At 40.7% G+C, this 16,187-nt stretch overlaps 1 protein-coding gene and 1 pseudogene across 7 annotated transcripts in view; one reads left to right on the top strand and one right to left on the bottom strand.

Annotated features, from left to right (window-relative positions):
- The window catches only part of ARHGEF28 (Rho guanine nucleotide exchange factor 28), a 298,167-nt gene that overhangs the window by 201,313 nt on the left and 80,667 nt on the right, over positions 1 to 16,187 (bottom strand). The window lies entirely within an intron of this gene.
- LOC113255217 (cytochrome c oxidase subunit NDUFA4-like) lies at positions 2,550 to 2,802 on the top strand (annotated as a pseudogene).

The following is a 16,187-nucleotide window of genomic DNA, read 5'->3' as shown; positions in this document are numbered from 1 at the left end:
GTACAACACAGGGCTTTGTTTCTCAGACCATGCAGCCGCTATGGATGTGATACTGGTGTTTCCCAACCGGCAAAGGAAGAGTCACTTAGTGACTGATACCTAGTATGACAAGCGTAATCCTTTGGAAAATAGTGACGCCTCCACCACACTCAACACACACACACAAACACACACGCACTGAATTTAAGCCTGTCATCTTTCTCTTGTCAGCCTGAAGCCTTGGGGCTCTGGAAGGTTATACTGAGGAGAGAGGATATTTTAGCACTGTTACAGCAGGAAACAAAACAGAACTACCTGCTTCTGACATTGAAATTATGATTTTACATCAGGACAATGGGCTGGAAAAGTCGCCTTTATCAAGAATAGAACTTGAAAAATTCAGACTGTGGTGTCTTTGGAAGACAAAGCTGCTTCTTATTAAGGCTAGGGATGGTGCTTGGTACCCTAAAGAGAAAGAACCTATGAGACCAGAAAGCCTAAATTCACCCCCTCTGGGACCAGAGGATTATAAGGTGAGGTGGGTGGTGACATATTTGAGCCCTCATCTCCCTTCTGATTTTTGGTCCTAGCACAGGGAAGGGGTGTCAGATAAGTTACAGGATACTCCAAGAGTGAAAGTAACATTTGACCTATAGTATAGCCAGTTTGAGTTCTGGTATGATGTGGAAGGGGCCAGAAGTTCCGGTGCACTCCTAAAGAGGATGTAGACAGAAGTGAGTTGAGAGGCAACGGGGGACTGGCTAGAAAAAAGATAACCCAAGGCCGCGATTACAAGAGTGATGTCGTAGGGCATGTACTAGACGGAGGATGTGATAGATCTGGAGAGGTCCAAAAGAGTGTCAGCAAGAGCAGCAAGATGGGGTCTAGGTCAGCTGAGGAGCACAGGTCGGGCTGAACATAGCTCAGAGTGACCACACCACAACCTACATAGCTGCAAATTCCAGACAGATGCCCAAAGATGGACAAGTTCATCCCGAACCGTCATGAAGGCAGGGGATGCCCAATCCCCACTCCCTTCCCCATACATGCAGATAGCATCCCGGAAAGGAACAGAGAAAGCCACATATCTGAGTAATTGAGAATTTTAAGCAAGTGTACAAAACCTAAAGGAACTATTTACATATATGTGTATGTGTGTGTGCGCGCGCGTGTGTATGTGTGTGTGTGTGTGTGCGCGTGTGTGTGTATGTATGTATATGTATATACCATTGCATCAGACTACATATACTGGAATGGACTCATTTTGTGCTCTCATCCTGACCAGTGGACAGGGAGGCGGGAGAACAAAGCTTTCTTAGAATTAAGTGAAGAAACTCTATTTCTTCTGCATATTGGGATATAGCTTGAGGAGATCTAAACTCTTCCTAACTAGTATATAGAAAAATTCCATTTTAATTAACATTATTTCCAATATATAACAGCATTATTTCCAAAACCCATAATAGTTCTTTGCTGCACTAACGAATACAGCAGTAAACTTACAAATAGGATTCTTTCACATGCTGATATATGATAATTAGCGTTTGTCTTTCTTCTACCACATCTCACACCCAGAAAGCTAAAAGCTCTCTTCTTTTTGAATTTCTAGCACTCAGGGCAATACCTGACATTCAGTTGCCACTCAAACTTCTATTTTCATTACAAAAAGAAGTAATGAATAAACATTCAATGATGAATAAAAACATGACCATGACCACTTTCTACTTTTCAGTGTTGTGGTTATATTGTACACCACCTAAGTTATTGTCATCTTTCTCAGATACCAGGCTGATATTCTAATAAAGAGAGTTCCCAGAAAGGGAAAGGCAGAAACCCAGAAAGGCAGCTACAGGAAAGAGAGCAGGGAGATTAGCCACAATGTGAAGACGACAAGATTAAAGACAACAGGGAAATAAGGAAATCTGACAATCCAAATGACATGAACAGCTTAACAGGGCAGATTCCCAGAAAATCTGTCAGGTGACCAAGAAAGGAGGGGAGAAGAAGGGGCAAAACACCTAAGGCTGAAAAGATGCTCAACACCACTAATAATCAGGGAAATGCAAATCACAACTACAATGAGATATCCCCTCTCACCTGTCAAAATGACTAAAATCAAAAACACAAGAAAGAACAAGTGTGGACGAGGACGTGGGGAAACAAACAAACAAAAAAAGAACCCTCATGCACTGCTGGTGGGAAGGCAAACTGATACAGCCACTGTGGAAGACAGCATGGAGCTTCTTCAAAAAAATTAAAAAGAGAATTATCATATGATCCAGTAACCGCACTACAGGATATTAACACAAAGAATACGAAACACTAACTCAGGAAGATATATACACCCCTGTGTTTATTGCAGCATTATTTACAATAGCCAAAATATGGAAGTAACCCAAGTGTCCATCCATAGATGAATGGATAACAAAGATATGGTGTATATATACACAACAGAATCTTACTCAACCATAAAAAGGAAGGAAATGGAGCCACAGTACAGGGACTACTTAGTGGTGGGCCTTGCAGATTTGATCTTTTCTCCTTCTGGATCTGAGGTCTCTACCACAACCATGTTAAGCCACACCTTTGGTCAGGCCAAGAAGCATCCAAGCTTGACTGCCCCCCCCATTCATATTTATTGGAGGAGGAGGTACTGGAGCTGCACTGTATGTCCTGCACCTGGCATTGTCCAATCCCGATGTCAGCTGGGGTAGAAAGAATAACCTAGAACCCTGGAACAAACTAGGTCCCAATGATCAATACAAGTTCTACTCAGTGAATGGGGATTACAGCAAACTAAAGAAAAAATGTCCAAACTTCTAAATGAAATGTTTCACTACAAAGCTGTTTAGAATGAAGGTCTTCCAGAATGAATGAAAACTTACCATTTGCAACAATATGAATGGTTCTAGAGGGTATAATGCTAAGTGAATTAAGTGAGTCAGAGAAAGACAAATACCATATGATCTCACTCATATGTGAAATTTAAGAAGCAAAACCAATGAACAAAGAAAAAAGACAAAAATCAGACTCTTGAGTATAGAGAACTGGTGGTTACCATTGGGGAGGTGGGTGGGGGAATGGGTGAAATAGGTGATGGGGATTAAGGACGGCATTTGTGATGAGCACTGAGTAATGTATAGAACCATCAAATCACTATATTGTACACCTGAGACTAATATAACACTATATATTAATTATACCAGGATTAAATAAATAAAGTAGGGCTTCTCATCCTATAAGAAAACAAAAAAATAAAAAAACACCTTCAGCTGGGTTCTAGAATGGGGACAAATCAAGCACACCAAATAAGTTTTCGTGTTAATGTGAAAATCAGCTTGCACTTCCAAAGTTGAGTAGAACTACGAACTTTGAAAATATGTAGTCCCATTATGTTCATTTATTATCTGCTTGGGTCAATTTTTCAGGGATTTTCTTGTTTGCTTTGGGTTTTTTTCTTACACTTCATTCTGCATCCTCTGTCTCAATAAATGCTCTAGATTCACCAACTGTTCAAATAAAGAATAAACTTAAAGTATGTAAACAGGTCACTCATAACAGCAGCAGTGTGCTCTTTATAGTGAGAAACATTTAGAAATTCTGAGCATAGGAAGTATAGAGTATCTTTCAGTAATAAGCTTTACATCCTCAACATCAGCTTTAAAATTATTCACAATTAGAATTCAGATTTTTCCCCTAGTATTAAGAAACATTTAATATTTTAAGCCGAATTAACTTAGCTGAAGCAGACATCTTCTCTAAAGCCATCAAATAGTCCTTCAAATTATGTTCATAATGAAGCCATGATGGGACTATGGACAGGGCTGAAAAACACGCACTCTGGAAAAGTCTCAAGAATAGAACCAAGAACCTGCAACTGCTGGGGTTGGCCAGTTAGAAGAGCAATGGTGTCTCCATAACAAAGTGAACTAAAACAAATGCAGGCCCATGATCACCATCACTGGGAAGGGTGGTCTTTGGGGCCAGAGAGACGTCCAGCAACACTGGGTGAATGGGACACCATTGCTGAGTAGCCCAACTGATTACACCAGCAGTAGGTATTACTGTCCCCCAACTTGGTTCAACCAAAATAAACACAAGCAAAATCCAGACCACAAAAGGTTAGATAACCATGTAGTCTCCTACCACAAATAACAGCAAGAACAACACTGGATCTCAAAACAGGCCCTCAGCACTCAAAATACTGTACAGAGACATAGCCACTACACTCAGAATTGTCAGAGAATTCTCAAGACTGGCCACCAAAGCAAGGAAACCAACAATTCTCAGTTGAGAGCTATAACTGTTTAGGTGAGGATGTTAAGGGATCAAAGGTGCCTGGTTCATCACAGCTTGTCATTAAAAACAAAAGCAAAAACAAAAACCAGCCCTCCTCTTGATGGTGTTTAACTTCTTAAAGGCAGTGAATTAAATTATTAGTCTTCATTCCAAAATAAGCCTGTAGTTTATATCAGAAGAGATTATCCTTCCCCCTCTTTGTGATAAATGAAGCTGGTAACATGTCAGATTTGTTTGCCCCTCTATTGGGCTCTGCTAGCTGATAACATCCAAACACATCGAGAGGCAACTATGATTAGCACATGTCACCACCACTCAGTTACAGGACAGGGGAAGATTTCTTTACAATGCCAGCATATTTCTATGCAAGACAAGTGACACCTAGGTAATTTTACCTGAAAACTCAAGGCATTACCCCTAGGAGATGAGCATTAGGAGCTCTGTTAATAGCTCCCCCACGGAAGTGAATAGCATACTGAGATAGTAGGGCTCCATCCACTTCAGAAATCTGCTACTTAACACCTAAAACTTTGCATGTGCTGTGACCTCTAGATAAAATTTATTTTTGCAGCAAATAAAGGCTTTAAAATAACAGAAGTCAATTTTGAGGTATTGTAGATAGTTTGCCTTTCGGTTTTGCTCAGTTTCTTTCTTTTTTTTTTTAAAGACTTTTTTTTTAAAGATTTTATTTATTTATGTGACAGAGAGACAGCCAGCGAGAGAGGAAACACAAGCAGGGGGGAGTGGGAGAGGAAGAAGCAGGTTCCCAGGGGAGGAGCGCGATGTGGGGCTCGATCCCCGAACGCCAGGATCACGCCCTGAGGCGAAGGCAGCCGCCTAACGACTGCGCTACCCAGGCACCCCTGCTCAGTTTCTTTTTTGTCTGAATAACATCCAAACCTCTCCCTTTTTTTAGGTGAACCATCCATTACTTGGGTCTTCATGTCAGGCGAGACCCTACCTTACAATACAAAAATGGACATTTCCTATGCTGGTCTTTGGCAGTCATATGTCCTAGGGTCAGCTCATCATGCCTCATTTCAGATTCTAAATTTGGGGTGTGACGTAAAGACCCAGAGGTCAGAGAGATTGTTCGTGGCATGAGCAGGGATGACTGCAAAGGGAACGAGCCACACAGTCCAGCAGCAGCAGCACCACCGCCAAACCCAGATTCCACTGGCGACATGACAAGACTTTGTGCTTCCTTGCTCTTTTGAGTTTGGGTTTCCAGCCATCTTCCAATTACTTTCTATTTTGCCTAAATCAGGGTACTGTAGACTGACCCACACAATGGAAGAAGTGTTTCCACAGGAGTGGTAAGAAATGAGTTAACCTTATGAATAAGCATTTACTTTGTATAAGGAGGGAGTTGCTAGTAAATATAATCGGGGAACTCACTCTTCTCTGTCTCAGCTAAACATTTTTGCATCTTGTTTTTAGTTTCTCAATACTAACATGTTAGGAAGAAAATCTTCAGTTAAAATCTCTTACTTCATGAAACCAATCTATGATGATAGTCCAAACAGCATTTACCTTTGGGTAGGTAACAACTGGGAGGGGGCACAAAAGAGTGCTAGTGTTCTCTACCTTGATTTCAGTGATGATGACAGAAACAAGTGTTTATAAAAATTTACCCTGTGTGGGGCGCCTGGGTGGCACAGCGGTTAAGCGTCTGCCTTCAGCTCAGGGCGTGATCCCGGTGTTAATGGGATCGAGCCCCACATCAGGCTCCTCTGCTATGAGCCTGCTTCTTCCTCTCCCGCTACCCCTGCTTGTGTTCCCTCTCTCGCTGGCTATCTCTATCTCATGTCAAATAAATAAATAAAATCTTTAAAAAAAAAAAAATTTACCCTGTGTATTCTTAAGAATTATGCATGTATTGGGGCACCTGGGTGGCCCAGTCAGTTAAGTGTCTGCCTTTGGCTTGAGTCATGATCCCAGGGTCCTGGGATGGAGCCCCGCAGCAGGCTCCCTGCTTAGTGGGGAGTCTGCTTCTCCCTCTGCCCCTCCCCCTGCTTAAGCTTGCACTCTCTCTCTCAACTAAAATCTTTTTAAAAAACAGTTTAGTGCATGTGATTCCATGTGAGTTTATCTAAATGATACAAGTACCTAAACACAAAGATAAACATATGGCCCAGAAGTTGTGCTGATGAAGGTTAACATCACACTGATGAAGCAAAGAATGTCCTCAAAATATGATTTTGTACTTACTATCTCCTTTGACCTTGGACTTCACTGGGCATTTTATTATGACAATGGAAGAATTACCACTGGACACATTTCAATGCCCAGTGATTTTCCTCAGTGCCTCCCAGAAATGGACAGTCTAGCTCTGGTGTCATTTCTCTTCACACTTTCAACATGTGAACCAAAAATCTCCGCTGGGTTCCAAGTGAGAAAGCTGATGTCCTGCATTCCTACCTCACTGCATCACAATTCCCAAACTCAGAGGCTGACTTTGTCCTTCTTCAAGCCCTGCCTCCATTTTCTATCTGGTTCAAGAGATGATGATGATGATGAACTATGTGCTAGTCAATGATGCGGGCACTTTATAAGGCCAAGTACCTCATTCCCTCACTCTATTAATGAGGACCAAGACACAGGGAAGTTAAATTACTTCCTTGACATTAAAATGCTAATGTGCTACGACTGGGTCAACCTGTATCTCCCAGTTCATGCCACTTACTAGATCTAAAATTCAGGTTATTCTCAGCTTTGTTCTTTCTTTCATTTTCCCTGGTGAGGAAATGATGACATAAATTTCCCCTTAAGGACATCCATTTGTCATTTCAAACATTGCACATGTGCACACGCACTTACTCAAGGCAAGACAAATAATGCCAAACAGAGAAAAGAATACATCAACCTGGAATATGCATATGTTACTACTCTGTATTCAAGTTAAGAACCAAAAATATTTTATGTACCATGAAAATGTCTATGGCCATTCCCAAGTTACAAAAGTCCATCTTACAAATCTAAGAAGTATTTAAAATGACCAAACCCTTGGATGACTGTCCCCCTCCTTCAAAATACCATCATCGTTCCCTCTCCAGACTTCTGAGAGGTGGTGGTGTTCACAAACATGTCAATATCACATCTGAAATAGTCCTACTAGACGCTTCTATCCGTTCCAGAATCCAATCAACAGGCCTAAAAAGACACTAGTGACAATTCCCTCTTCCTGTGCCCTTGCCCTACCACTTCCTGCCCCCAAATCAACCCTCACCTTTCTCAAGAGGCAAAGGTAAGTCATATCAGCAAGAAACTATAGCATCTACGATTTGACACTTAGCCCTGTGTCAACACTATGTCAACAGCTTGGAGGGCTGGGGTGAATGAAAACAAAGAATTTTACAAAGCAATTATGAAGACGCAAAGATAAAAAGACCAAGAGACATTCTGGGAGAATGGCTGGATGCATTTGAGAATATGCCCGATCCCCTAATACGTTCCACCAATCTTGATCCTGGGAAATAAGTTTTCCATACAGACCTAAAAAAAAGCCTTTGTGGGGAGGTTAAAAAGTTTTTCACAGTAACTGTGCCTCATCATATATGGCATTTGCATAAAAATTTGTATTTCATATAGTAATTTTATTTTCTTAGGACTGTGGCATCTCCCCCATTTGCAAGTACAAGCGGAATGAGGTACTTGGGGAAAGCACAATAAATAGTGACTACAGAGACCCCTCTCAACAAATGCTCACTATATTTCTATTTCAGTAATTATACTTCATAGATCAATGAAGTAGTAAACTCCAATTTGAGAACAAAGTTGATATTATCCTACAACCAATTTCCTTCCATTTCTCCTCCAAGAGAGAATGAAAGAAGGGCAATTCATGAACTAGGTTAAGAGACTGGAATGCAAGTAGTGGGAATATGCCTCAGTTCAGCTAGTCTAATGAGGACTTTTCTATTGTTCTGTGTATAACAGAAGCATGCTGATAATTTCAAGGGAAAAGTTCACTGAACTTTGTGCCTGTTCCAAATACTTTTTTCCCCATTTCCCTCCACTGGTTAACATGCATGCAAAATTCTATGCAAATTGAGCCCAGGCTTGCTGAAACCTTTGGCACAGCCTCAGTAACAAGACAGAAACTGGCACTGGCCCTGGAGTATACTGTAGGTATCAAGTCACATATGGGAGGAGAAGAAAGCATCCACCTCACCAGGAAACAGAGAAAGGTGAACACAGATCAAGGGACCTTCACTTCCACTTCAGTCAAAAAGGTAGATTACTTATAGTTTCACTGTATTTTTAAAATCATTTTATTACCTCATTTTATATCAACAGAAAGAATTCCTAGTCTACGTATATGGAATCTTTCTTCAGATGAAAAAGGAATTCCATTACTGCTGAATCCTGACAAAGGCATTAACAAGAAAAAACTACAGGCCAGTGTTCCTCAGGAACATAGGGAAAAAAACCAACAAATATTAGGAAATTAAGTGCAGCAACACATAAAAAGGATAACACACCACGATCAAGGGGGTTTTATCTCAGGAATTCAAGACTGGCTCAACATTCAATTATCAATGTAATTCACCATGTTGACAGACTACAGAAGAAAAATACTTTTTGTGCCTCTATTGAGATAAGGTTTAACCAAGTTCAACATCCACTGACAATAAAAACTAGTCAATGATAAAGAACAAACTATGTTGGACAGAAACACTATAGCTAGTAAATTCAGTCTCACAGGAGTACAGGTTAGCAATTACAAGAGCACTAAGAACAAATGAGTAAATGTGTGTAGTTAAAAAGACCCAAGTTTCTCACTATGAAAGACAAGAGTTAAAATCCAAGGGTGAATACTAGAGCAAACTTTGTGATGCTAGACTGGAATCAAAGAAGCTCATGTTTCTTTTCATAAATACAGACAGGGAAACATAAAAACACAGATAAGTTTGTATAATAGATTAGTGTATATACATACATTTCCAGGCTCCGTCCACTGAGAAAGCCTAGAAGTAGTGACACTCCAGTGGCAAGGAGCACACCCGGCACCCAGATCTTGGTTTCTATATCCCATCCCCTAGTAAAAAGGAAACAAGGATCCTTGGGGAAATTGCTGAGTCAGGGAAAATACAAGAGCAACCTGGAGCATCTTGTGATACCAAAGAAGTTGTTTTCAACAACAAAAACAGATGGAAGCATTTCAAAGAGACACAGGAGCCAATGTGAAAGAGCTCTCAATGACCAAAGCTGAAATAACTTAAGCAAATAAGTAAGAGTATGTGGTTATAACGCAAAGAATAAATATCCAGTAGTCCATGTGATATGGACTTCCTTACATAAGGATTCCAATCAATATATAAAGAACAATAGAAAAAGAAAGTCACCATTCAAAGACCACAGTAATAATTTCTACAGGAAGATCCATGAGTGACTGTTATAATTAGTGGGCAAGTTAAGGACCAACAGCATATTGAATAATCTCAGGACCATTCTTTTGGGCGTATGATCTGGGCAGTTGTACAGTCTTCCATGCTCAGAAGGGCTCACAGTTGGTTTTTTCTCTGCTGCTTCCATCTTGAAATTTTTTAAATAATTTTGAACATGGGCCCCACATTTTCATTGTTTTGGGCCTTACAAATTATGTAGTTGGTTTTGTAATTATCTAAAATCTCGCTCATAAAATATGTTTTGATTACCATACTGATTTTAACATGTACCCATAAATTCTGAACTTAATTCACCTTCCCTTTGACTGTGGCTGATCCTAGTGACTCACTTCTAATGAAGAGTGTACAATTAGGAAAAAAAAATGATAACTTTACTGTGGAGAAACCTAGAAGACACTGCCCTAACCAAGTGATCTAAATTAATATCACCTGTAATTAGACATACTGTTGTGAGGTACCTCCTGATATCATGCGGTGAGAAGATACTTTGCCTCTGTGATATCCTTCTCAAAAATCTAAAACTTTAGCCTAATCATGAGAAAACATAAAAAAAAAACCTAAATTGAAGGACACTCTCAAAGTATCTGACCATTATTCCTCACAACTATCAAGGGCATAAAAAACAACACTGAGAAACTATCACAGTTTGGTAGACACTAATTCTTCACAATTATGTAATGTAATGTGGTGTCCTGGATGAGGTCCTGGAAGAGAAAAAGGACAACACTGGGAAAACTGAAAATCCAAGTAAGTTCTGCAGTTTAACTATTGCTATTGTCCCAATCCATTTCAAATGTTTGATATTTGTACCACAGTTATATATGATGTTAACATGACAGAAAGTATGGTGAAGTATATACAAGAACTCAATTCTTCAGTCTAAAAATATTTCCAAATAAAAAGTTTTTATAAAGTAAAAATGGCTTGTTAAAATGCAGATTCTTGAGAGCTCTGGCTGGCTCAGTTGGTTAAGCATCTGCCTTCTGCACAGGTCATGATCCCAGGGTCCTAGGGTCGAGCCCCACGTTGGGCTCCCTGCTCAGCAAGAAGCCTGCTTTTCCCTCTGTTCCCTGCTCATGCTCTCTCTCACTATCTCTGTCTGTCTCTCTCTCAAATAAATAAAATCTTTTTAAAAAGTGGGCTATCATATAAAAAGAGAACTTCTAAGATAAAATAACCAGGTCTTTATGTTAAATTTTATTTTTTAGAATGTTAGTTCCTAAGGCAAGGAAAATAGCAGTCTATGCTCCCTAAGACAGATTAAGAAGAGGAAAGGATTTCCAGTAAGCTCAGACTTCAATGGCTATCAATGACTCAATATAGCAAAAATGAGTGATTTTCATAGGTAAGTCAGCTTTCATTAATGATGTGAGAGTTTAATAGTACATGAACCTGGTCATTGCAGCATTATTTACAAAAATTTACAATAATCCAAGATATAGAAACTATGTAAGTGTCTGTCAGTTGAATGGATAAAGAAGATACAGTTAATATACAATGGACCATTATTCAGCAGTAAGAAAGGAAATCCTGCCATTTGCAACAACATGGATGGACCTTCAGGGCATTATGCTCAGTGAAATAAGTCAGACAGAGACAAATACTGTCTGATCTCAATTATACATGGAATCTAAAAGTGCCAAACTCGTAGGAACAAAGGGTAGAATGGTAGTTACCCTGGGCTGGGGCATGGGGAAAATGGGGAGACCTGGGGTTAAGGGTACTAACTGTCATTATAAGATACGTAAGTTAGAGGGACCTAATGAACAGAACAGTGATTATAGTTAGCAACTTTTGCACATAATACAGTATTTAGATCTTATTTTCAATGTTCTTAGCACCGTAAAGAACTGGTACTTTTGGGAAGTGATGGAGGTGCCGCGGCAGTAAACCATTTCGCGCTATGTAAGTGTATCAAATCAGCAGATCGCACACCTTAAACTTACAGGGTTACATGTCAATTAAAGCAATTTACTCAGATTTTATGTATATAATTATTTAATATATATTACAAAATATTTATTAAGATCTTGATTTATTAAGATTATAGCTCAATAAAGATGGAAAATAAATAATACTACAAGTTCATGATGCTTAGAATTAAGTTTTAGAATACTCTGACAAATGAAGAACAAAACCAAAGAGATCCCAGAGCTGAGGGAAAGCACAGGACATAGAATTGGAGCGCTCTAACGTGACCACTCATTCCGTGAGCTGGACGAGACCCACTCCCTGCTAGGAATTTGAGTAAGCACACCCTCAACAAGGTGGTGGGGCCAGACGTTTGTCAGAACTTCAGAACTAGGCAGGATCTCAACGGAGATCTAAAAAAGCAATAATCCCTGGACTGAAATAGAAATGCCATTTCCTACATGGAGGCAGAAGTAATGTCCTCACCAACACTGGGTGGCCAAAGCATAGCCACTCTATTACCAACTATTACTTCCTTACACACTTTATATACATACACTATCACTTTACCTCAAGAATAAATCACCCTTAGGCATTCCAATTTCTCAGTTCGCCTCTCTGTTCTGATCCTAAGCAGCTACAGGATGAGACCAAAACAGGCCAAGCCTGAGAGAAACGCTTACTCTAAGGTCCAACTCTGGCAGAGGTTCCATGGAGAGTAGGGCATGTGACGGTATACCACTGGGCAACGAGGTACGCAACCACACATTCTAGGGAAAGGACCTGGGTCTACAGAGAAGTCAGACCCAGGAAGAACACAAGGCAGCAGGTTTCAGGTGACCAGGTCAGGATCCAAATTCCAGTATTCCTAGCTCTGCAGAGACCAAGCATGATAAGGTCAGGGCTACCAATCTGAAAATACCTCTATTTACATAACAGTCCTTTGAGTTAAGGGTCAATGTCACATACTACTCATACATATCCTCAATCGTATTTGTTGACCTGAAGAGGCAGAAGCAGGACAGGAGCAGAAAAGAAAGGGAGAGGTGGGAACAGGCTACTTACCCACCAAGTAGTTCGTCCCCCACAGCCCCCTGTACCACCTTGACTTCCTACAAGTAGCCATGTCTTATACAGGACCTTCAAAGGTCTCCTTCACCTAGGGAAAGAAGTCACACACATGCATGTTTTTTCCCTCCAACCTGGGTAGTTGACCCAGACTTGCCTTAGGCAGGTCAAGATTTGTAAATTGAAGACAGTCATTCTTCTCTGCATAAGTTTGATTCCTATCATCAGTGTTTACTAAGTACCTCATCCATGCCATGATCAGTACCTCAGCCCTCAGTGATGAAAAGCAGATGCAAAGTCTCAGCTCTCATAGCTGGCTCTCACAGTTCATGTTCCAGTAAGTAATCACTAATTGTGACATATCAGTTTTAATAGAATCTCTAAAATATTTTGCTTCCCCATGGTACATTTAACCTTGGCAAAGGATTCAAAATCACTTTCGCTATTGTTTTGTTGCTTGATGTTTAACAGTCATCATTTGAATAGTCTACGTCAGAGGTGAAGGACAGCAAACGGAATTTCATTTGCTTCTTTTATGGGCTATTTCTGTCCCTCTGTCCAAGGAGCCCTTCTGCAGCCTAAGACTATGTCAACATTCTGACCCCCGCTCCACTCAGAACTTTGATGATGGCTGGACCTACTGCCTAAGTATCCTGGGATACAAATTAGTCTACCCAAGTGGACCACCAAAAAAAAGCAGCAGCCACAGAAACACCACCCCACTCCAACGCTCCTGAAACCTGGGTCTAAGCAGGCTATGGAAAGGTGGTTATTGGTGGGTGCTCACAGGTCTACTAATAAGCCCCTCCATTCACCACCAGCATCATTCCCATCATTGGAGGTCAACATCTGAGATGACAGCACAGTCCAGAAAAATGTATCCTTCAGATACCCAGGATGGTCCAGGAAATCACAAGTCCTGGAAACTCTAATGAGAAATTGTATATCCCTCTGGCCCACAGCAGGCATGCTAAAACTAAGTCTCCTTCAGGGGGCCTCCTGCCCCCCTCCCTTCACCATCCCCTGAAACCAACACAAAATCAAGTGGCCAACTCATCTTTCAGAGGTGTGCATACTCAGAATTTGGAGAGATGGGTTAACCTCACTAGGACACTAGCCATTGAGTGTCTTATTTTATATAAAAACTGGGAAGGAAGCTGATCACAGTATTTATGATTAGTCAATAAATAATCACTGAATGCTTACTCTCCAAGTGCCACATGCTGCCTGATGCTCACCTCAAATGTCACAGAGTTAACCAAAAGCTTCACATAGACAGGTATTAGGTAGCAAGTGTTAAGTTCGTACTCATCAAAAGAGAAGGTAAGAGCATTAGTTGAGTAAAGAAGATTGTTGGTAGAGCCAGAATAGAGGAGGGAAGGGGTGTAACTCAAAGTAGGAAAGGACACAGTTTATCTTTAAAGGCTTTGTTTCTTTTAAGCCTGACTCAATGGTTGCTTGCCTTGGTTGCTTCTGTTTCCATGTGTCAATGGTTTTCAGCAGATAAGACATCTTCTACCTCTGTTTTAAATGTTTTATAAAGACAAAACAATTCACAGAATTACATGCCACCTAAGAGTATCCAAGTCCTAAGCACAAGCATCACAGTTGTGAAATTCCAAGTACTTCAGTCCCCATAACGTTAAATCCTTCAACACACACATGAAAGTGTTCCAGCCACCCTTCCCAAATTGTGTACGGGAAACTCCAGTCCCTTTCATCCTGCCTCTATTGAATATTAACCATCAGCAGTGTAAAAAACCTCATAACACCACAATACACCATGACGACATCCCAGTGAACCAGTGTTCTGACACACTGCTGGAGGGACCAGATTATTCTAGAAACTCTTCTGCCAGATGCCATGACACTGGTGGTCACTGAACATGCTGGCTAATCTTAAATCCCAAGCCAAGATATTTAACAGCTCTGTGATGAGGTGAAATGTGGCCTTCTGGGAACACAGTGAAGAGTCTTCACTTGGGACAACTGTAACAGCATACTTAACTTGAGCAAGGGAGAAAGAAAAAAATGCAAAGAAAAACAAATCAGAATGCTTCATGTAATCAATCTCCTGTCTAATTCAAACCAAAAACATGCAAGAAGAAGAAGAAGAAGAAGAAGAAAAAATAATAATAATAATAATAATAATAATAATAATAATAATGTCAAGATAAAAGGCTACACCCTGCGGGGGCGCCAGAGAGGCGCAGTCCTTAAGCGTCTGCCTTCGGCTCAGGGCGTGATCCCAGCATTCTGGAATCGAGTCCCACATCAGGCTTCTCCGCTAGGAGCCTGCTTCTTCCTCTCCCACTCCCCCTGCTTGTGTTCCCTCTCTCACTGGCTGTCTCTCTCTGTCAAATAAATAAATAACATCTTTAAAAAAAAAGGCTACACCCTGCATACAGGGAAATAGAATGGTGGAGGTAAAAATGAAAAAGTAAAAATCACTACCATCACTATAATTAAGTAAAGTTGACTAGGCAAATCCACTTTCTTTCTTTTTTTTTTTCAGGCAAATCCACTTCTAGAAGAAGTTAAGGCTGATGTGCAGAAAACATCCTTCAACAAAATCCTCCTTCCCTTCAGACATCTGAGCCTTGTTCTGCCATAAATTGTTGCTTGAAAAATAACCTAGAAAGTGTTTTCTGACCATTCAGAAGCTCTTAAAGGTGCTTCAGTAATTCTCTGTGGGTGCTGGCTCGAAGGATTTGAAATTTGTTCTTATACTACGATTATGTTTCAAGTTTCTCCCCATTGTGACTCATTTTTATATTCAGTTTATTTTAAAAGCTCTTCATTCTAAAAAAAATCCTCAATTGGTTCACAGCCTGGCTTAGTAACTCTGGTTGGCTAAGTTTACATTTGGAAAGGCTGTTTGCATTTTTCCAGGAGGCAACCTCTGAAGACAAGGACTAAAGCAGTTCCCTTAGGTACTTCCAGGAGATTCACCGACCTACCCTAGGCCAACAGGTCGACCCCACCCCTTTAACACCTTGAGGCCAACATAGTCACACCCATTTGTCTACTGGGGAGAAGCACAGATGGCCTAACAACTCACCTCAGTCAAGGCCAGAGTGACCTAAATGCCAGCTCCTATTCCCTCCTGGCTCAGTCCGCTCCAATGGCCATAACCACATACCAATAACTGGGTGGCGTACAAGCAACAGATGTTTCTTTCTCATCGTTCTGGAGCCAAGATGGTGGCACCAATACATCATTGTCTTGTGAAAGCTATCTTTTCACCATAACTTCACACAGTGGAAAGAGGAAGAACTCCCTGCCGTCCCTTTTAAAAGGGCACTAATCTCATTCATGGAAGCTCCACCCTCACGACCTAAGCACCTCCTATAAGCCCCACCCCTTAATGCCATCATACTGGTCATGAGGATGGCAACATATCGATCTGGAGGGGACAAAGCCTTCAGACCATAGCACCTCCCCATACTCCTTCCCACAGAAACTCCCACACTAAGTCACTTTTCTGATATTTAAATTCTCTTTTAAACCAAGTTGACT

This window comes from Ursus arctos, unplaced genomic scaffold (assembly GCF_023065955.2).
Source record: "Ursus arctos isolate Adak ecotype North America unplaced genomic scaffold, UrsArc2.0 scaffold_5, whole genome shotgun sequence".
In the NCBI taxonomy this organism is placed as follows: domain Eukaryota; kingdom Metazoa; phylum Chordata; class Mammalia; order Carnivora; family Ursidae; genus Ursus; species Ursus arctos.
The sequence above is the reverse complement of the archived record's forward strand: the minus strand, read 5'-3'. Positions and strand labels throughout refer to the sequence as shown.